This window comes from Lissotriton vulgaris, chromosome 8, assembly GCF_964263255.1.
Source record: "Lissotriton vulgaris chromosome 8, aLisVul1.2, whole genome shotgun sequence".
Classification (NCBI taxonomy): Eukaryota; Metazoa; Chordata; class Amphibia; order Caudata; family Salamandridae; genus Lissotriton; species Lissotriton vulgaris.
The window spans coordinates 760,869,140-760,890,680 of NC_141696.1; positions in this window are offsets into that span (position 1 = coordinate 760,869,140).

Genomic DNA, 21,541 nt, shown 5'->3' on the forward strand with positions numbered 1-21,541 from the left:
GCTGTAATTCAGGACCTTTGTGGCATATGTGTAACTATTCTGAGGTTCAGAGCAGGGTCACATAATAGTTGCAACTGGCAACTGAACTCTGGAGGGGCCCCTCAGGAAGCACTACAGGAAATGGCTACTAATGATGAGCCTGAACTTTTGAACCTGGTAAGTAGTTTCAGTTTTGCTCGTATTTCTGCAATTTTGCACTTATTCGCGGGGCGCGAAGTTGTACTGGGAAGCCGCGAACTCACGCAAACAGTGCGAGCAAAATCCGCTGCTTGCGGATTTGCGGATTTTGCGGGAGATTCGCGAATCTCGCGGATTGCGAATTTACCGAAAATCCGCAAAATCCGCGAGCGAAACGGATTTTCCGCCCATGCTTAGCTGGCACCTGTGTCACTCAGGGCCTCCACTCCCGACCATTGAGGGTGACCCAATGCCTATACTTGGTTGTATTTGAGGGCACATGGACCTTAGGAACCAAGTCACTGTCTCCCAGAGACACTAGGACAAGCCCCCTCATCTAGGGACAGCTCCTCCCCAAGCGCTACACTAGCCACCCGGGGTTTTTACCTCCAGTGGCCTGTGGTGTTCTCTTGCGACACTTGGGATCCCCCTTGTAGTGTCCAAGTTCACCACACTCATAGCACCGGACAATTCTGGGCTGCTGACCTTTGTCAGCATAAGTGGGATTCTGGTAGTCAGATTTGGGCTGGGATCCAGACCCTCTCCCTAGTGAATTATTTTGGGGGCATTTGGACAAATCTTTCTTTTTATCTCCCCCTCTTTCCTCTGGTGGGAACCCTGACCACCCCTTTGGGAGTCCCCCCCAGAACCCTTGTTGGACACCCTGGTATTGACCCAGGTGTCCGCCTCCTCTGCAAGCTTCCTAGGATTGGTCAACTTGCGGTCAACCAGGTGTTGGCGCAGCTCTGGAAAACATTTCTCTAGAAGGTGCTCTCTTAGAAACAAGCTATATAATCCTTCATAGTCATGCACATTGCTGCCCCGCACCCAGCCCTCTAAAGCTTTACTAGCGTAGTCCAGGAAATCTACCCAGTTCTGTGTGGGAAGTTTGTGGCTATTCCTAAATCTCTGCCTATACCTCTCAGGGGTAAGACCGAACCTCTTAAGCAATGCTTCTTTCATAACAAAATAGTTGGTCTGGTCTTCCTTTTATAGGCTAAGGAGTGTGTCCCTAACTTCCGGAGGTATGTACTTGTACAGACCACCCCCCCAGTGACTCTCTGGGACCCCATGGGCTCTTAGTGACACCTCATAGGCAGCTAACCACTCATCAATATTATTCCCCACCTTAAAACTGGCCATCACATCTTTAGGCATAAAGACCCTGGAGTCACATGAAGCTTCCATAGGTATGCTGCCACCACTCTTGATGCTGTTCGTCCCTGCTTGTAGGGCTTGAATTTCCAGTTCCTTCAGGTTGAGCTCATGGGTAAGTTTCTTTTCCTCCATGGCCCACCTTTCTTTCTCACGCTCCCTTTCCAATTTGGCGAGTTCCAATTTAAACTGTCTCTCCTCTCTCCTGTCCTCCAATTCCTCTGAGGACAGGGTCCTTACTGACACACTACTGCCTGCCCTGGAAGGTACCCTTGTACCTGGTAACAAGTTGCAATTTTCCACCTAGGGCTGTAGGTCAAGTTCTCCTGTGGCGCCTTGCTCCGCCCCCTGCCCGTCCCCTTCTCCTTCTGGGTGGGCCGTTACCCATGCCCTCAAGGCTTTCTGAAGCTCTGTCTTCTTACCGCCTTGCTTGAAGGGCACCCTCTTCTCCTCGCAGAATTCCTTGAGCTGCGTCGCCGTGTAAGTTTCCAGGTTGGCCAGCTCAAATTCCATCTTGCCAGGTAGGACCTCAGACGTTCATAGAGAAAGTCAAATGGGACTTAGGCCAAAGTACTTTTAAAAAGAGCAGCCAGTCAGGGAGAATTTAAACAAAAATTAAAAATGCCAATTGGAGAGGGTAGACAAAAATTAAGTGGAACCAGGTGTAGGGTTGTGGTGTACACTGCGTCACTGCATGGTGTTACACAAGCACAAGTCCTATCCCACTGCACGATCACCAATGTTAGAACCTGGGTCTCTAGTTGGCAGTGGTATGCACCCTAGTCCAAGTAGGGACCACCGCTTCCGACCTGGTAGCTTGGTGCAGAGCAGCAAAGGCGTCACCTCAGAGGCAATGTGTAAAGTATTTGTGCAACACACAACGGCGATGACACAGTAAAAACACTCACAAAAGGAACACCACACCAGTTTTGTATAAGAATATGAATTTCTTCATCTAAAAGATATGCGAGAACCAAAAGCAGGTAAATCCAGCTCCAGGCAAGATCAATAATAAAAAGGATTCCATTTTCCGAGCAGGATCAATAATCAATAAGAATGAATCCAGTTCCCAGTCCTGATCAATAATAAAAAGGATTCCAGTTTCCAAGCAAGATCAATAACCAATAAGAATGAATCCAGTTCCCAGGCCTGATCAAATCACCAAAAGCTCAGGTGTGCCAAGGGCTCCTGCTGGTAATGTCTTTCTCACAGTGTCCTTGGATGGCAAAAGTTCACTTGAGGTAGGTTCTTATGGTTAAAATTCACTGGGGGAAGGTTCTTAGGCCAAAGTTCCCTTGTAGCGTAATAAGTCTGCCTCTCATAGAAATTATGCTCCCAGCGTAGGAAGTGCGGCTGCCCAGGCGCTGCTGGTTATGCTAAAAAAATGCCCCAGTGTCAATTACCAAGTAATTATGCCCCCGTAGGCCAGTCAGTGAAGGACGGTTCCCAGCCAAGCACAAAGCTCACACTCCAGGTACCCGGACAACCCGCACCCCGCCCCCACGCAGCAGCCTGGTTGCACTGAGGCATTACCTGGGGTGGTGGTTGCGGGTGAGGGTGCGAGGCTCCTCTCCCCCTGGGGCTTCGGGCTCAGGAGGCACTGCATGGGTGGGGGTCACGGCAACACAGCGCTCCTTTAGCACAGCGCTTAACAGTGCCTCCAAGTCCGGGGCAACGACGGAGCCTCCTGCCACGCAGCGCTTTGCTTCTCAGCGCTACAGTTTCTCAGCGCTACAGTTTCAGTCGGCTTGCGCCAGAAGCAGAGGCAATCACAGAGTCCTCAGGAGGATCACGGGGCAAGCAGTGCTGAGGGCAGGCACAGCGTTGTAGGGCAAATATTGAGAGTGTTGTCGCTTAAGAAGGGTGCAGTCCCAAAATAAGTACAAAAAATAATGTATAGAGCAGACAAGCTTTATTTTCTCACCTCTGTTCTCTTTCACTTCAATTTTTTTTATTAGAATCCTTTTCCATCAGTTTCTTTTTTCTTCTACCCCCTTTTCTTTTTCTTTAAGAAAGGGCCTTACAGTTTTTTTTAACTGGATATCAGAGTGGACTATGGTACTACTCTTACTTGCTGATATTGATAATGAAATGGGTTATATGCTCTAGTTAATATAGGTTGGTAAGGAGTTTTTTGGTGGTCCTTAACATTAAGTAAATATAGTTATGATGATAGAAATTCTATAGGGGGGCGTGGCTTGGGCGCCGATGGCGATGGTCGCCAGAGAGCTCGGCTCCGGGACTGAGCCCGTGATTATCCTGTAAATAGGAGGCTGCGGGGCACCCCGGCCCCCGCATTCTGCTGATCGGCCCGACGGTGACCTGCCGGGGCCCTTGGCGCGGTCTGAACGAGCGGTGACCCGGCGAAAAATCGAAGTTTGCGGAGTTGCGGAGTGCGACCCAACATGGCGCCCGGACTTCATTGTCCCCTTGGCCGGATCCATTAGACTGGAGGAACATCACCGGCAGCGGCGCACCCCCTGCTCTGCCGTCTCCTAGTGATGTGTGGATCTGGACATCGGTCAGATCGGACTCTTTCAACGAGGATTGCACCCGGATGGGCGGATGGGCGGATGCCCACGCTATAGTGGATCCCGCACGCGGACGTCTGGAGGTCCCGGCGGTGGCCCTACTCCCTACACCGCACTTGGCTACCTTTTCCTGGCCGACCCACTTCCATGGGAGGCGCAACCCTTTGGCGCCGCAAATCGTCCGGTGGAGTTGGTGACCCTCACCCCGGGACTTTATCGGCCGTGCGTGCCTGCCCGACCTGGCGACGATTGTCTCCGCCTCCTCCTCGGTGCCCTCAGACGACGTGGTGGTGGCGCGAGCAGAAGCTGAGAAGGTCCAACGGGCCCTGGAGACGGGGATCTCCGGCACTCGACCAGAGGTCCAGCAACCGGGAGAATCATAGCCGGCGCCTGCACTCGGAGACGCCTGCTCCTGGGCCCGCACGGAGTGCTCCCGGCGACATGGGGAAACCTAGAGGAGCCAAGGGGGCTACCCCAGCCGCCTCAGACTCGGAGACCCAGGACAAAGAGGAACGTGGGGACCCAGAGAGTTCTGGTGGTGCATCAATGCAACAGCAATTTGACCGCGTCTTAGAGGCGATAGCGACCACGCGCTCGGCCCTCCAGCAGGACATTGCCCAGGTAGCGACGAGCTTAGGTCTCCTTAGAGCGGACCACGGCAAACTTTCGGACCGGGTCAAGGAAGTGGAGAGCTCGGTGAAAACCTTGGAGCCGGCGCAGCGAACCTTGGCTGCGACTATGAAGGATGCTCTATCCCGGATTACGGCCCTGGAGCAGAGAGCGGAGGATGCGGAAGGCCGTAACAGGAGGATCAACATTCGTGTGGTCGGCCTGCCGGAAAAGATTGAGGATGGCGACATGGTGGCATACTTGGAGGCCTGGCTCCAAGACACGGTGGCCCCGGAGGGTCTATCCTCCTTCTACACCCTGGAGCGTGCCCATAGAGTCCCAGCGAGGCCACCGCAGCAGGGACGTGCCCCGAGACCGGTGGTGGCACGGTTATTGCACTTTAGGGACAGAGACTTCATCCTCAATGCCGCCAGACATAATGGTCCATTCAAAGTGGCGCACAGCCAGGTGAACATCTTCCCGGATTACACCTATGAAACTCAACGCAGACGGTTTTCCTTCCTGGCGGTCAAGCGCGAGCTCAGGAGCGAGGGCATCCAGTACTCGCTCCTATATCCTGCGAGGCTCCGCATAATTGTCGATGACAAAACTCAATTCTTTGATACCCCAGAGGATGTCTGTAACTGGCTTGAACTCTATAGAGCAGGGAAAGATGGCTTCAGCTCCTCATCTCAGCAGGCGGCGGAGCTGGAGCACAGACGGCGGTCCAAGAGGATTCGGAGTCGCCGTGGCCGCTCAGGGGGACCCTCAACTGCAGAGACATCGACGGAGCGGAAGGGAGTACTAGAGGTGTTATCTGTGCTGTCTGGCTCACGGGACGATGCCATTGAGGAGGAAGCAGACCCTGGTGATGAGGGGGCACCAACGGACTCCGAGGAATCGGTGACTGATAGCGTCCATACGCCGGTGATCACACCGAAATCGGTGGAAGACCTTCTGGATGGACAAGGGTAACGGGGTGAGCTACTTCATTTTGGGAGGGGGCCCGGCGGGGAGGTGGCGGGTGCCGACAATTGATGCTGACTCCCGGAGTGGGGAGGGTGGGGTGCCCTGTTTTTGCCCTGAGGGTTTTTGGCACTGTTTTGGGCTTGCTTTAGTCCTGGTGGCCTGAGCGTCGAGGGCCCACTGCCTCCGCCCGGCCCGCCCCTGGCCCTTAAGGCCTTCCTACGGTGGCGACCGCAGGATTAGTAGGGGATAGTGGGTTGTTGGAGGGTATGGTTTGGATGGGAACTAGATGGTGCTATTTGGGTCCTGTTCTGGGGAGGGTGGATTGGGGTTTGGTTCATACTTGGGTTGTTAAGTTTTGGTTGGGGAAAATGGCCGCCATCAGTGCTGGGATGATTGATGTCCTTTCTTTGTTGGGACCCAGATGGGGGGACTTTGCGAGAACGATATGGGACAATGGCTGATGTTGCTAATCTGAAATGTGTTACTTGGAACGTGCGGGGGCTTCATACTATGTCCAGGCGTCACAAAGTCCACGCTTATTTAGTGCGTAGGGGGGTACAAATGGCGCTGCTGCAGGAGACTCATCTGAACAAGGCGGAAGGGGCGGCGCTACAGCGTAGATGGAGGGGGCAGGTCTTTTGCACTTCGTACTCCGCGTATGCCAGAGGGGCGCTGATTTGGGTTAGAGCTGGGGTTCCCTTCCAGGTCACGAAAACAGTGATAGATCCAGAGGGGCGTTATGTGGCCATTTCGGGCACTTTGGGAGGGAGAGACCTAAACGTTTGCTGTGTGTACGCTCCTAATATAGACCAGACTGCCTTTCTTTCCAGGTTATCGGGCTCGTTGGCCCACTTCTTCTCCGGGCCCCTCCTGCTCGGTGGAGATTTCAACTCAGTAGTGGATGTAGACACTGACCGCTCGCATCCACCCCTTCCCGATTCTCCGGTTCGTCGCATGGCTAAGGGTCGTAGGGACTGGCAGACTCACTGGGGTCTAACGGATATCTGGAGGGCGCAGCACCCCACAACTAGGGACTATTCCTACTTCTCGAGCCTCCATGAGTTGCACGTTAGACTGGACAGATTTCTTGGCTCGCCCGAACTGGTTTCAGCAGCGGTCCGGTCTGAATATTTGACCAGGACCATATCAGACCATAACCCCCTCCTGCTGGACCTTCGTTGGTTTCCCGGGGTGCCTGCGGTGCCCACCTGGAAATTACGGCCCGAGATCCTTGAAGACAGTGTTTTCAGGGCGGACCTAGGTGATAAGATCTCAGAGTACTTTGCGTCCAACGGCGGCACCGCGAGCTCGAGAGCGTTAGAGTGGGACGCTTTTAAGGTGGTGGTGAGGGGATACTGTATTTCTAAAAAGGTCGGCATGAGGCGAATTATCCTTGCCGACCTAGATGCAGTGGACCGGAAACTCCGCGAGCTGGAACTACGCCGCCCCGGGCGCCCTGAATTACAGGTACGCACGGCGGAGGCGAAGGAGGCGGTGGCGGCGGAGGTCGAACGGCTTCGCTGTTTTGACTACAAGGCCTATACGGTTCGGTCCATCGCAGAGGGGGATAGGTCGAGCGCATTGCTGGCATGGCTAGCCAACCCTACGCGTCAGTCCTCATTGACGACATCCATGCGCAAGGCAGACGGAACCGAGGTGTACACTCAGCCTGAGATTCTGAGCTGCTACCGGCAATATTACGAACGTTTGTACCACAGTCGCTCTGCCCGAGACCCTGACCTGCTTGATAATTATCTAAGGCCTCTGGAGCTCCGAACAGTGGAGCAGGACGTGGCGAAAGCCCTGGGGTCCGACATAGAACTGGGAGAGATCCGTAGCGCCATTAAAAGGATGGCGAGGAATAAGACCCCGGGCCTGGACGGCCTTCCTGTGGAGTTCTATGCAGCTTATGCTGACCTCCTAGCCCCTAGGTTATTGATAGTATACAGAGAGGCGAAGAGGCTTGGGCGACTCCCGGGCTCGATGTGCGAAGCATTGGTGGTTCCACTCCTCAAGCCCGGAAGGGACTCATCCGATCCGGGGTCTTACCGTCCCTTATCAATGCTGACGGTTGACTATAAAATACTGAGCAGCATCTTGGCCTCGAGGCTGCTGGGAAACATGAGCTCCCTGGTGCATGAGGACCAAGCTGGCTTTATCCCCAGGCGTAACACGACCATGAACATTCGCAGGTTGTTCCGCTTGCTAGGGGAGCCGCTTGTGGACGCCCCGTGCCCGGTTGTCTTATCGGTAGACCTAGAGAAGGCTTTTGATAGCCTGGAATGGGACTACCTCTGCACTGTGCTACGGAGGTTCGGCCTCGGTGAGGGCTTCATCAGATGGACCACGGTTCTGTATGCCTCTGCATCGGCCAGGGTTCGGGCGGGACCGCTGATTTCCTCACAATATCCGGTGGAACGGGGCACGAGGCAGGGATGTTTGTTATCCCCACTTCTCTTTGCGCTGGCGGTGGAGCCACTTGCGCTGCATCTCCGGTCAGGAGCCCATTATACGGGCCTATGGACTCCTTTGGGCCCGCACTACGTTTCGCTATATGCAGACGACCTGCTGCTCTTCCTAGAGGACCCGCTCGCCGCCCTGCATGGAGCTGCGACGGCGCTCACGGAGTTTGGGGAGGTCTCGGGCCTCCGGGTGAATTGGACTAAGACCTGTCTTTTCCCGGTTCGCAGGGGCACCCCTACCCCTGCTCTAAGTAGGGAGATTAGATAGGAACCCGACTGCTTTAAGTACCTGGGGGTGTACGTCTATCATGAACCATCTGACCTCCTGGATGGGAACATTGCCCGCGGCACTCGAGCACTTCAAGGCTGTATGGATTTCTGGGCCACGCTACCGCTCTCGGTGGCAGGGCGGATCGCTTTGCTTAAAATGGTGGCGCTTCCCCAGTTGATATATTATTTCCGGACACTACCGATCTGGGTCCCACCGGCCACGTTTCGACTATTACGATCAATGATAGTCGGATTCCTCTGGGGCTCGGGCCGCCGGCGGGTGGCCCTCAAGACCCTGATGAGGCCGAAGGATGAGGGTGGGCTTGCGGTGCCGGACTTTGAAAAGTATTATTTAGCGGCGCAGCTCCAGACCTTCACCCAGGAGATCGCCCGGGAATTCCGGGGCCCAGAAGACAGAAGGGGAACGGGTATGGCCAGGCATGTTCTCTCCTTCATAGCGCTGCGACAACGTTTGGCCTTACAGGACTTGTCGCTGGAGGAGCGGACCGTTCGCCTGTGTTGGAACCGAGCTCACGCCCGGGGCCACCTGAGAACACCGTATGCGCCCGAAATACCTTTGGGGATGCTGACGGCTTTGCCCCATGGCGGCGATTGGTCACGGTTGGCGAACTGGGAGGACGCCGGCTTACAGCTAATAGGGGACCTATACGAGGACGGGGCGCTCTTGCCCTTTCAGGAGCTCATTGATCGCTTCGAGATCCCCCGCGGCGACTTTCTGCTGCACTCGGCCCTTGTCCGAGCGATCCAGGCGCACTGGAAACGTGGGCAGGAGGAACCCCCTTTATCTCCGGTGTGCCAATACGTGATGATGTCTGCGGGCACGGTGAAGGCGGTCACTTGCCTTTACGGCAGACTGATCAATGAGGGGCTGGCTCCCCTCACTACTCTGAGAAACCGTTGGGAGGAGGACATTGGCAAGGAGATCCCGGAGACGACCTGGTCCCAGCTGGTGCGGCGAGCCTGGAAGGGCACACGCCACGTCCGCTTTCAACTTGTCCACTACTACGTGCTCCATAGGGCATATCTGACCCCGGTGAAAATCAGGCGATATTTTGCTACGAATTCGGCGGACTGCCCCAGGTGCCCGGCCCAGGAGGCGGACCTTCTCCACATGCTGTGGGCCTGCCCGGGATTGTCATCCTATTGGGTAGAAGTGGGGAAGACCCTGGAGGAGGTGACGGGGAGATCCTTATCGTTTGACGCGGCGGTGGGACTCCTGCACTGGTTCCCTCATACCCCCAAGAATAAAATATCCAGCAAGTTCATCGATTTAGGGCTGCTCCTTGCTAAACGAGAGGTGACCAGGAACTGGAAGGCACGAGTTGGTCCGACAGGAAGCCGGTGGCACAGCGAACTTTTGAAGTGGGCGGCGGGGGAGAGCACGCTGAGATACCAGCTAGCTTGGAGGCAGCGTAATGAGAAGGCACAGGAGGCAGCGCTGGAGTGGGAGACGTTAGTGCAGGCCCTTAGGGATTATTGCGCCCCCAGCGACTCTGAAAGTGAGGAAGCAGCTCGCCCCATGTCCCGATAAACGATTGCACTTTTCAGATCTGTTGCTTTCCCCATGGGTCCTTTAGCAGATCCTGTTGCGGTTGTTACCGTGCGCTGATGGCGGGGTTGGGTAGGGTTTTCTTTGGTTCGTAGCGTTTTGAGGGTGGGGTTTGCTTTCTGGGTTTATAGGCTTGTTTGGAAAAGCAGATGACGGACAGTGGATCATCCGGACCAGCTTCGACATCCTTCTGAGCCCCCATTGAATTTCGCCGCCCGACCCCAGGGTTGTGGGCTGAATGGCTGTGTAAGAGACTTACGGCGGGGGGATGGAGGGTTGTGTCTCATTGATTTTGCTTGTGCTATAATGCTGGTCGATTATGTAACGATTTACTGATTCCTGCAATAAAAATATATTTTAAAAAAAAATAAAAAAATGATAGAAATTCTATGTCAGGACGGAGGCGAGGATTATGCAGTCCTTTCTTCTCTTTATTATAATCAGCACTTTAAAGAAAAACCAATCAAAACGTTTTTATTGAACCACAACTCCCATGAGCACATGGGAAACAGTGTCCATAGTAACCAACAGCCAATTATGGATCCATCCGCCGTATTACTAGCCTTTACGTCCTCTCCTTTTCCTCTTTCTTCTCTGCTCGTCAGATAAGTCAAACCTTTTTATCTTTCTGACGTTTGGTTGTCTTGTGTGGATTAATTGTGTTTACTTGTGCAATAGCGCTTGCTTGGCGGTACGCTTGATCTTTTTCTCAGATCCTCGGCAGTTCGACGTGCGTAAGGCGCTGCTTGCGCCATCTCTGCCGTTTCCTCTCATCGCGGGCTCTGTGGAGAGCGGCTTCGCTTCCCCTCAGCTCCGTAAGGCTCCCCCGTTTGGCTTAAGGCTGCGACTGCGGTGCTTGCCCCTCGGGTCGGTGCGCTGAGACAGGTTTATCACCTGACTCACCAACCCTCGCCTGACACCGGGCCGGTGTAGTAGCGCGCCCTTCGTGCGCGACGCCCTCTAGTGGCGGTTGTCAGTCACCGCACCCTATACTTGACAGCGGTACCGTCGGAGCACCGGCGAGGGGGCTACCTTCTGTAATTGGTAAAGGTGTTTAGTGCTCTCACCCTCGCACAATGCAGACTGCTGAACAGTCGTCTCCCCTCATTCAGGGGACGGAAGAACCTGGCTGCTCCCAACCACTGCCGCCGGCGGTTGGCCGCGCGTTGTCGCAGACGCTGGATTCGGTACTGGCTCCTTTGCGGGAGAGTGTGGAGGCCCTCACTCAAAGTATCCCCGGGGTGTTCAGTGGCGCAGTTCCTGTGAACCGCGGAACCAAAGGCGCGCAGGAGGGGGGGAAAAAGTCGGCGAAGCGTCACGCGGGGCACTTGGAGGAGTTTGATCGCCTGAGGGACTCCTTCCGGAAAAGTGCGCGAACGCTTAAAAATTTACCCTGCCGGGAGGGCTTCTTCCCCGGAGATGATGGCGACGAGGTCGCCCCAAATTCTGACCTGGACGATGGTTTCCCCTTGGAGGGAGAGGGTGTTACCGAGGACAATACCTCCTCGGACGATGAGGATGAGGGCTCAGGACGCCCCTGGCGCCCTGCGTCGCATTCCTCTGAGTCGCTTGAAGGGGATGATAAAGTCCCGGATATGTTTGATCCATCGAGGATCTACCATCCGCGTTCGTCGGAATGGACCCCTGACCCCAAAGTAGCGGCGTACGTGGCTGATAAAGTACGGCACCCTCTGGAGAAGGAGGTTCGGACCCACATGCGGGGTGAATGCCCTCGACCTAAGCTGGAGGGCAGAGTGGCGGCCACTCCTGATATTGACGAGAAGCTCTATGCGTTCTTCGCAAAATTTATGAAGGACCCCAGGAAGGGTATTGATCGCTCCTGGCGCAGCTGCCAGGATAAGCTCCTGGACGCCGTAGGCCCCGTCACCCAGATCATCCAGTTGGCCGAGAGGGCCAAGGAGTCGGGGACTCCGATGTCCACGGAGGTCGTGGCAGGTTGGGCACAGCGAGCCCTATGCTTCCTGGAGAACGCAAATTGTGTGTTGGCGGCAGAGCGGAGGAGATCCCTCCTCATCAAGATCGATCCGAAACTCGGAGATCTAGCCACGTCGGAGGCGGGCCCTATTGCACAAGGCAGGCTCTTTGGGGAGCCTTTTATAAGAGAACTGAACAAGTTCGTGACAACTTTCTCTGCACTCGACAGAGCTCAAACGTCCATTAAGAAAATCTTTCCCGGACGGGTTTTTGTGCGGGCCGGACGAGGACGGGGTCGCTCCTCCGGCCGCCAGCCCCAACAAGGCCCTAACAACAAGGCCCAACAGCACCGGAACAATGGCTGGAATGACGGTCGTCAGGGGAACTTCTATCCTAGTCGAGGCGCCGGCCGAGGGCGCGGCAGAGGTTACCACGGCGGTGCCAATGCACCGGGAGGCCCATCCGGTGAGTGTTACCCTTTTTTCCCCATCCGTTCTGGGAGGGAGGCTTCGGGATCACTTCCACAACTGGAGCAAGATCTCATCAGACCCTTGGGTCCTCCAGACGGTCAGAGGTTTCAGGATAGAATTCTATGGCACTCCCCACCAGAGGGTTCACCCTTGTCCCTTGGTTTTTTCCTCAGAGGACAAGCTTCTGGTCGACAAAGAAATCGCAGATCTCCTCAGGAAAGGCGCGATTCGCAAAACGTGCCTACACCCTGCGGGTTTCCTGAGCAACATCTTTCTGGTCCAGAAAAAGGACAAGGGATTCCGACCGGTCATCAATTTACGGGAGTTCAACGAGTGGCTGGTTTACCGCCATTTCAAGATGGAGGGAATCCATCTACTCTGGGACATTCTCCTACAAGGGGATTGGATGGTCCGTCTGGACCTGAAGGACGCGTATCTCACGGTACCAATCTTTCCCCTCACAGGCGCTTCCTGCAGTTCTTGTGGAATGAGGAGGTTTACGAATTCCAAGCCCTCCCGTTCGGCCTCTCGTCGGCCCCATGGTGCTTTACGAAGCTCCTTCGGCCGGTAGGCGAAACACTGCGCGAGAGAGGGGTTCGGATGATCATCTACCTCAACGACATCCTGATCATGGATCAGTCGCCGGATCGTCTACAGTCACACTTGACCATGACTATTGCCCTACTCCAGGACCTGGGGTTTGTGGTGAATGCCCCGAAGTTGGATCTCCTTCCGAAGAAACAAATCTCCTTTCTGGGCTTCCTCATAGATTCCGACTCGGCCAGCCTCAGCCTCCGACAGCAGAAGGTGAACAAGATCCACAGGGAACTTTCTCAGACTCTGAGGAAAGACAGGATCTCCCTTCGGCACCTGGCTCGTATAGTGGGCTTTCTATCCTCCTCGATCCAATCGATCTTTCCGGGCCCGCTACACTACAGGGCGCTTCAACGCCTGAAGGCACAACATCTCCGGAAAGGGCTTACTTACTCCATGCTCATCTCCCTTACGGAGGAAACGAGAACGGAGTTGCGATGGTGGATAGAGCACGTGAGTGCATGGAACGGGAGAGCGATCTTCGGATCCAGCCCGGACCTGATCATAGAATCGGACGCCAGCAGAGCGGGCTGGGGAGCCCGTTGCGGCGAGGTCACGATGGGGGGACGATGGTCGGAGAACGAACTTCGGCTCCACATCAACTGCCTGGAGCTTCTGGCGGGCTCCTTTGCGATAAAGTCCCTGACTCGTAACAAAGTGTCGTGCTGTATCCTGCTGCGCATGGAAAACATGTCAGCGGTACAGTATATCAATCGCCTGGGCGGACCTCGGTCCAAGGCCCTGGCGAACCTGGCGAAGGATTTCTGGCACTATTGCCTGGAGAAACAGATTTCTGTCTCGGCGGAATATCTCCCAGGCCCGCAGAACTTGATCACGGACTGGCATTCCAGAAACTTCCTGGACTTCAGCGATTGGAGACTGCACACGGCGGTCTTTCAGGCCTTGCAGGAGACGTGGGGTCCGTTCACTCTGGACCTGTTTGCTTCCCGGCTCAACTGTCAACTTCCGAAGTTCGTGAGCTGGAGACCGGACCCGGAGGCAGTCGCGGTCGATGCCTTCTTACAGGACTGGTCGACGGAACAGGCGTATGCCTTTCCTCCTTTCCTCATGATTCCTCGAGTAGCGGCTCAAGTTCGCCGACAGCAGGCCTCACTGGTCCTAGTGACCCCCTTTTGGCGGGCTCATGCCTGGTTTCCCTCGCTGCTGGAGCTGTCTTGGGACTGTCCAATTCGACTGCCCTCGTTTCCGTCGCTACTTTCGGGGCCTCTGGGAGAGGGGCACCCGCTGGTACTTCAGGAAACCCTGGTCCTCATGGCATGGAGGATTTCCGGGGACGTTGGCAAGACGGACGCCTTTCGGCGGGCGCTGCAGAACTCATCAGCAGGGCCTGGGCCCCTGGTACAGTCAAGAGGTACCGATCGGCTTGGCAACGGTGGCGTCGTTGGTGTCTGGGAAAACACGCCGATCCGGTGGGGGCTGACATTACCCTCATTCTGAATTTCCTGGCCGAACTGTCCGACTCAGGGTTGGCGTATCGGTCCATTAATTCTTTCAGGTCCGCCATTTCGGCGGGGCATGTTCACGTCGATGGACGGCCGGTGGGGGAACAACCTTGGGTTTGCAAGCTCATGAAGGGCGCCAGGCTTTCCACTCCTCCTGAGCCCAGGTATTCCAACCTCTGGGACGTCAACATCATCCTCAGGTTCCTTACCTCTTGGCGTGATAACAGCTATTTGTCTAGAAAGGAACTGTCAGCTAAACTGGCTATGTTGCTGTGTCTGATTTCGTGTAAACGAGTCTCCGACGTGCGTGCGTTAGACATCTCATCACGCGTATTCACTCCGGAAGGGGTGACGTTCTCAGTGGCTAGGCGCACAAAAACTAGCATCAGGTCAGTATCGTACCCGTCCTTTTCGGACCATCCAAAACTGTGCGTAGTGCGTTGCCTCAAGGCGTATGAGGATATGACCGAGGATTGTCGCCCTCCTGGGGAGCGACAACTCCTCATTGCACTGAAGAAACCTTTTAAAGCGGTTTCGGCTCCGTCTATTGCTCGGTGGGTCTGTTGGCTTATGACCGAGGCGGGCATAGATGTGACCACTTTTGGAGCTCATTCTGTTAGAGGTGCCATGGCTTCTAAGGCCATTCAGGTAGGTGGTAGGTTAGAGGACATCATGGCAGCGGCAGACTGGTCCTCGGAGTCTACCTTCAAAAAGTTTTACTTCAAGCCTATCTATGGCGCAGGAGAGCTTGTTGTGGATACGCTTTGAAACTGTATAATCCTCGCCTCCGTCCTGACATAGAATGTAAAATTTCCTAGCTAACGTAACGGAAAGTTTCAATTCTATTGAGGACAAGAAGGCGAGGATTATCCCTCCCGAGCCGGGCGGTCTCGTCCCACCCGTGCACCTTCGTATTTCAGTAAGTACTACCTTTTGATGTATTTGAACTGTGTATTTGTGCAATGCATTGTGGTGAATCACTGTTTTTCTCAGTTTACGGTTGCAATCTGGTACTGTTTTAGAAAATTCTCGTGCTTCATAGTCTCTCTTCATACTGTGTTTTGCCTTTGCCTTACTTCTGGTCAGAAGGACTGGATAACGGTCTCCTTATTTACTTTAGGACACGACCAGAAGGAATGAAGTGTCTTTCAAAGAATTCTGCCTCACAGAGAAGACGAGGAAAAGGAGAGGACGTCATGGCTAGTTATACGGCAGACGGATCCATCATTGGCTGTTGGTTACTATGGACACTGTTTCCCATGTGCTCATGGGAGTTGTGGTTCAATAAAAACGTTTTGATTGGTTTTTCTTTAAAGTGCTGATTATAATAAAGAGAAGAAAGGACTGCATAATCCTTGCCTCCTTGTCCTTAATAGAATTGAAACTTTCTGTTACGTTAGCTAGGAAATTTTACATTTGAACTTATTTTCATTATTTTCAGTTTGAGGATCGCTACAAGATGGCACCCGTTTTGGGATGATTTTTCTTTGTGATTGAACACGTAGGGTAATTAGGGTGAGTTTAATAAATAAATACATTTACTCACATGAATTTAATTTTCCTTTGTGACTTTGGTGCATGGACATATTAGACACTATCGTTTTGAGGTTTTTGTAAATTACTTACTTTCGATGTCAGACGTCGTACAGGTTTTAATATGGTTAAACAAATATTATTTTGTTCGAATATACTCCATGAGCTATATTGTTAGTTTCGATTTGTGCCATTTGTTTTTCAGACTTTTTTTACACCTTACGATGCAACTAGCTTTCTAACTGCTATTGACTAGTTGCACATAGTTTGCAGAGTATATTTCACACTCTAAGATGGTGCCCAAACATAACGCCGATCGTGAGGGAGTGTTGATACATGCAACCCTGTATGTGGTGAGTGATTTAACTGTGAAGTATGCCGAACAGGGGCTAATAAGTAGCATTATATTACATATTTTGATTAGTGTATATACATATTTTGCATGTTCTTGCCCATGTTATTAATTTGAGAGAGGAACGTAATGGATACTGATTACGATTTTGAAGATAGAGGATTTTGCTGAGTAAGAGGAGGTTATGTGTTAATTTCGGAATAGTGTAAGATTATGATAGTGATAATCTTTGGTATTATCATCTTGATTTCAGAATAATACTGACTTGGACTGATACGGTCTTAAGAACATAGTGGGATTCGGACATAACATTGGAACTGGAATATACAGTAAATCCAAGACTTGTTTGAGATTATGCTATGCAACGCATGTTAAATAGACTATGCACAAGGGAGTTAGCAGTCAGTTATAAATTTCTTTAATCTAGCTTTATAAAATTTGGATATCAGAATAGCCCTATTGAGATGTAGTATTGGCTTTTATTGAACGATGGGGGCATGAGTCTCTGATTAAAGATAATAGGAATTGTATTATAAAGACTTGGTGAATTGTATGTGTTAGCAATTGGGGAGGTTTTGAATATCTCTTGTATATTATTATTTTAGAGGTTTTGAGAAGAAGATATTTCTAATGAGGAATGGTGAATGTGATTGACATAGTCACTGAGGAGGTGATCATCTATTCCTTGTTCGACTCTATTTGATTATATAAAACATTTTTTCTCTATTTTTTCATTTTTTAATAGTGACTAGTACCACTCTTGTGGAGATGGTGATGGACTTTTATCTATTCTTTTGTATCTCATCGCACGGAGAAGGGTGTTTAGAGGTTGGACTTTGAGTTCTATTCCTTTCTTCAATTCTCTCTTCTCACTGGAACCTATAAGAGGTGGATATTTAACTTAAATTTAGTTTATTTAATGACTGAATACGGGGGCTTTTTTCAATAATTATTATTTTCTATTTTGGGTTGCAGCCCTGAGGAAGTCATTGTGTATATATATATCACGACCAAACATGTGTTGGCTGCTATCTCTGATGAAGAAATATATTGCACCTGTGTGAAGAAAAGGGCATGAAGAATTAAACATTTGGACTACTTATTCCAGGATATTGCATTTAATTTTGAACATTGTATTCAGGAGACTGTGCCAAATTGATTGGGACTTATTGAAACGTTTTGTGGAATATAACCTGTTGAGATATTTAAGAGTGCTCGGGAGGCAATATTTTGTGAATTCTGTTTTACCTAGGTAAAACTCGGTGGGTGTTGGGTAACCGCACCCTCTTCCCTGGGAGCACCCTGATTACTGTATATTGTTTACTTTTTTTTTTTCCGGGATTTGCAGAGCGCCCGTTTGCCTGTTGGTTACCTCTTTTCTTAGTAATCTATCAGACAATGATGGCTCATAGAGCTGAAACAAAAACGGGGATTGCCCGCACTCAAGCCACGTGTCGAAAAGTGCAGAATGCTGTCAGGCGAGTTGCAAAAATCTGTACTGATATTTCATCAAGGGTTACCGAAGCAGAGACTAGAATATCTGTGCTGGAGGATGAGGTTGCTGCTCAAAAATTAGAGCTAAGCTCTATAAAAGCTCAATGTGATTATATCAGCTTTAAGCTTACAGAGTTAGAAAATCATTCACGCAGGAATAATTTGCGAATTGTAGGTGTTCCGGAAGATATGGGGGGACCCGACGTACGCAATACTGTAGGCAAGCTTCTTCAAGAGGGATTTCCAGAACTTACTTCTTGGGTCTGGCCATTAGTAATTGAACGAGCACATTGTTTTCCCTTTACAAATGAAAAAGCTAAGCAATCAGAGGTGGAACGGCCAAGAGCAATTTTGGTCAGATTCAATAACTTTCTAGCAAGAGAAGCAGTCTTCGGTCTTGCCAGGCCAGATAAGAAGAGACTTGCAAAGGGCAGTAGTTTTTTTGTTAGGCCGCATTTTTATCAGGCCACTGTCTTCAAACGATGGCACTACGTCAATTAATTGCCGGATTTCAGGAAAAAGGAGCAGTGGTGTATTTACAGAACCCAGCAAAGTTAAAAGTTATTTTCAAGGAGCAAACCAAGTTTTTCTTTTCGGCAATAGTGGCAAAAGAATATTTGATGACATTATGAATCAGAGCGACAGTGACTTTGCCCTTCTGTTCTTTTTTGGTTATTGAAACCTTTTGCTGAAGGGGCTATGTGGGTTTTTTTTCTTTTTGAAAATTCATGTTGATCACTTTGCCCTTTGTATAATGCTTATTCTTGATGGTGATTTTGTCGTGTTTTTTTTTGTTTTTTGGCGAGCATTTAAAAACTGCTTAAAGATGGTTCTGTTGAATAATGATATTTCCTTTTCCGACCAAGAAAAGGGGTGGGGGGGAGCACTCTGTGTTCTCAGGGACTAATGGTCCTTGTGCCTCACGTAGTGGGTTGGGTGGGGGGTGTGGGGGGGTCAATGCAGGGGGTGCTGGTAGTGGTGGTGGGGGGGTGTAAGTCACCAATAGTTATCAATGAGTGTGTATTGGAGTGGACATTTTTACAGTTATGTTCAGAGTGTTTATTTGGTATAAGTCAAAGCAGGCAAGCCATGTTTATCTTACAGGTGATATATAAAAATGGGTAGAAAAGTGAAGATCTGTACGTTGAATATTAATGGCCTTAACAATTTAAAATAGAAGGGAATTTTATGTAAAATGATGCAATTACTTCAAATAGATATTTTGTGTCTACAAGAGACACACATTCCATGGGAAAAGAGGAATTTATTGAAAAATTTGGGTTTAGATCTGTTAGTACGTTCAAAACAGACAGGGATTAAAAGAGGGGTTGCTATTTTTATGAAACGGGGCTTAGGGGCATGTGTGAAAACATCGGCAGACAAATGGGGGAGTTGGGAACTGGCAGAACTTAAGATTGATGAAAACAGGTTCACTATATGTTCATTATATGGCCCGAACTTAGATGATTGTAAGTTAATGGATTCGATCAATCTAGAGCTGGTCTCATGGTGTCAACCAATAATCCTTTGTGGCGATTTAAATATTCATATTGACGCTGGTTGCAATATCAGAACAAGCGGGAAGTATTCAGGTAGGAAAAATCGGACCTTTCAAGCTCTCCGCTAATTGATTTTAGGAAATGGGCTTATTGATGCATGGAATAGATGCTGCCCTAGCGAACCTGGCTATTGTTTTTTTCCTGCCCCACACCAGAAATGTGTCCGTTTGGATTATTTTTTTACCTCTCAAGATTTTATAGAGAAAGCCAATATTGATATCCTTCCAAAACTTATATCAGACCACAATCCCTTAATACTTGAAATTCAACTACCCTCTCAAACAAAAGGTCTCAAAACGAATTGGTCGTTTCAAAGGAATCTGTTATTGGAGGATGATTATGTTCAATATATGGCTAAAATTATCGAGGAGTTCTTCAAGCATAATAATGATACAGCCTCCATTCAAACTGTCTGGGATACTTTTAAACAATAATTAGGGGTGAAACTCTTAGCTACTCGAATTTCCAACGAAAAAAATCAGACAAAGGAAGTTTAAGGAAGATTCCGATATGGTAATGAAAGCTGAGAGAAAGCTGGCTGAAAATATTAAATTAGGTCGGGACATTGAAGTCGCTCAATATGAGTTAACTATTAAACGTGCGACAGTTTATTCCCATATAGCTGATGAGATTGCCTCTAAGCACAGACAATATAAGACAGAGTGCTAACGAGCAAACGGGAAGAGTATTAGCACAGAGACTAAGACAGAAGTCAGCTTCTAATGATATTTTACAAATTATTGATATGAACTTGGGATTTCCAGGAATCTAGAGCTGGGGTTCTAAATGCGTTTCGTGACTTTTACCAGTTATTAAATAATGAATCCCATGATGATACGGATGCAGGAAAATATGGTTTAGAATATCTTGAAAATCTTGACAAAGTAGAACTCCTGGAAGCACAAACAACTTTATTAGCTGCCCCTATTTCATGGGCAGAGATTGAGATAGCCATTTCAGGTTTAGCCTCTGGGACCAGACAATATACCTCTTGAATTTTACCGTACCTTTCGTAGCATGTTAAAACCTGAGCTGCTTAAGGTGTTTCATTAGGCATTTTCGGGCTATTCTCCCGAATCATGGTCCTTGGCCACTATAGTTATTTTTTTTAAAAAGGGACGGTGGGCACTGAGTTAGGGTCATATAGACCAATTTCTCTCATCACAGCAGAAAACAAGATTTTTTTAAAAATCTTGGCTAACAGATTGAACGACTTTATGTCAACATTGGTCTCAAAAAGACAGCATGGGTTTATCCAGAATAGGGACACAACGGATCATGTAAAGAGGATCTTCTCTTACTTAGACTGGGCCCAAGCCACAGGATCTCCGGTTGCGGTAGCCCTGTTGGAGGCTGAAAAAGCATTCAACAGGGTTGCTTGGAGGTTCCTGTGGTCTATTTTGGTATGGAAGGGATTTCCTACAGAAAATTCTAATGCAATAAGGGCACTATATAACTGCCCTAAAGCTGTAATCCCTATAGCTGGTGAGGTCTCTGATGTTTTGCCAATAACAAGGGGGACAAGGCAAGGTTGTCCTTGTTCCCCCTTGTTATTTGCGTTATACATTGAGCCTTATTTGAATAGACTAGAAAAAGAAGCTGGCATTAGCCCCGTGAAGATACATCAGGTTGAATATAAGGTGTTTGCGTATGCAGACGATGTCGCCATTGTAACCTCAGATATTAAAAGAGCTTTACCCAAAATAATTGAACTGGATCAAGATTTCGGAGGGTTCTCAGGATATAAATTAAATGTTTCAAAAACACAGTTGATTCACTCAGCAGAGGTTTGTCCGAGCGATTTAGCTTTTTCTGCTGAAGCTTCTTATCTTGGTATCACAATATCTGCTAAAATAAACGATATAGTAAAGCTCAATGTAGATCCCATATTAAAGTCAGCTAATAGCACTCTGGAGAGATTAAATCATTTACATCTTTCTCTACATGGCCGTACTAACGTATTAAAAATGTTAATATTCCCGAAATTCTTATATTTGTTTCGTACGATCCCATTACTGTTTCCATCTGATTTTTTTGGTAAGATAGATAGAATGTCTTCCATGTTCCTCTGAGGCTATCGAAGATTGAGAAGAGCTCTGAAATGTTGTTCTCTTCCAAGAGCCAGAGGAGGCTGGGGGATACCAAATTTACGGTTGTACTATTGGGCGGTGTTATTAAAATACATGGGTATTCTCATTTTTTAAGATGCTACTTTGGTAGAATTGATCAGCCCCTCAATTTATGAAATGGTTTTAGGGAAGGAAGCGAGGCAATGTCTTGTGAGAATAATCGAACCCAGCTATTACAAAAAAACTAAATTTAAAATTATGATCACCGCCTTTCAAATTTAGAGACAACTTAAAGAAAGGTTTAGTTTTTGTCTAGATCTGAATTATTA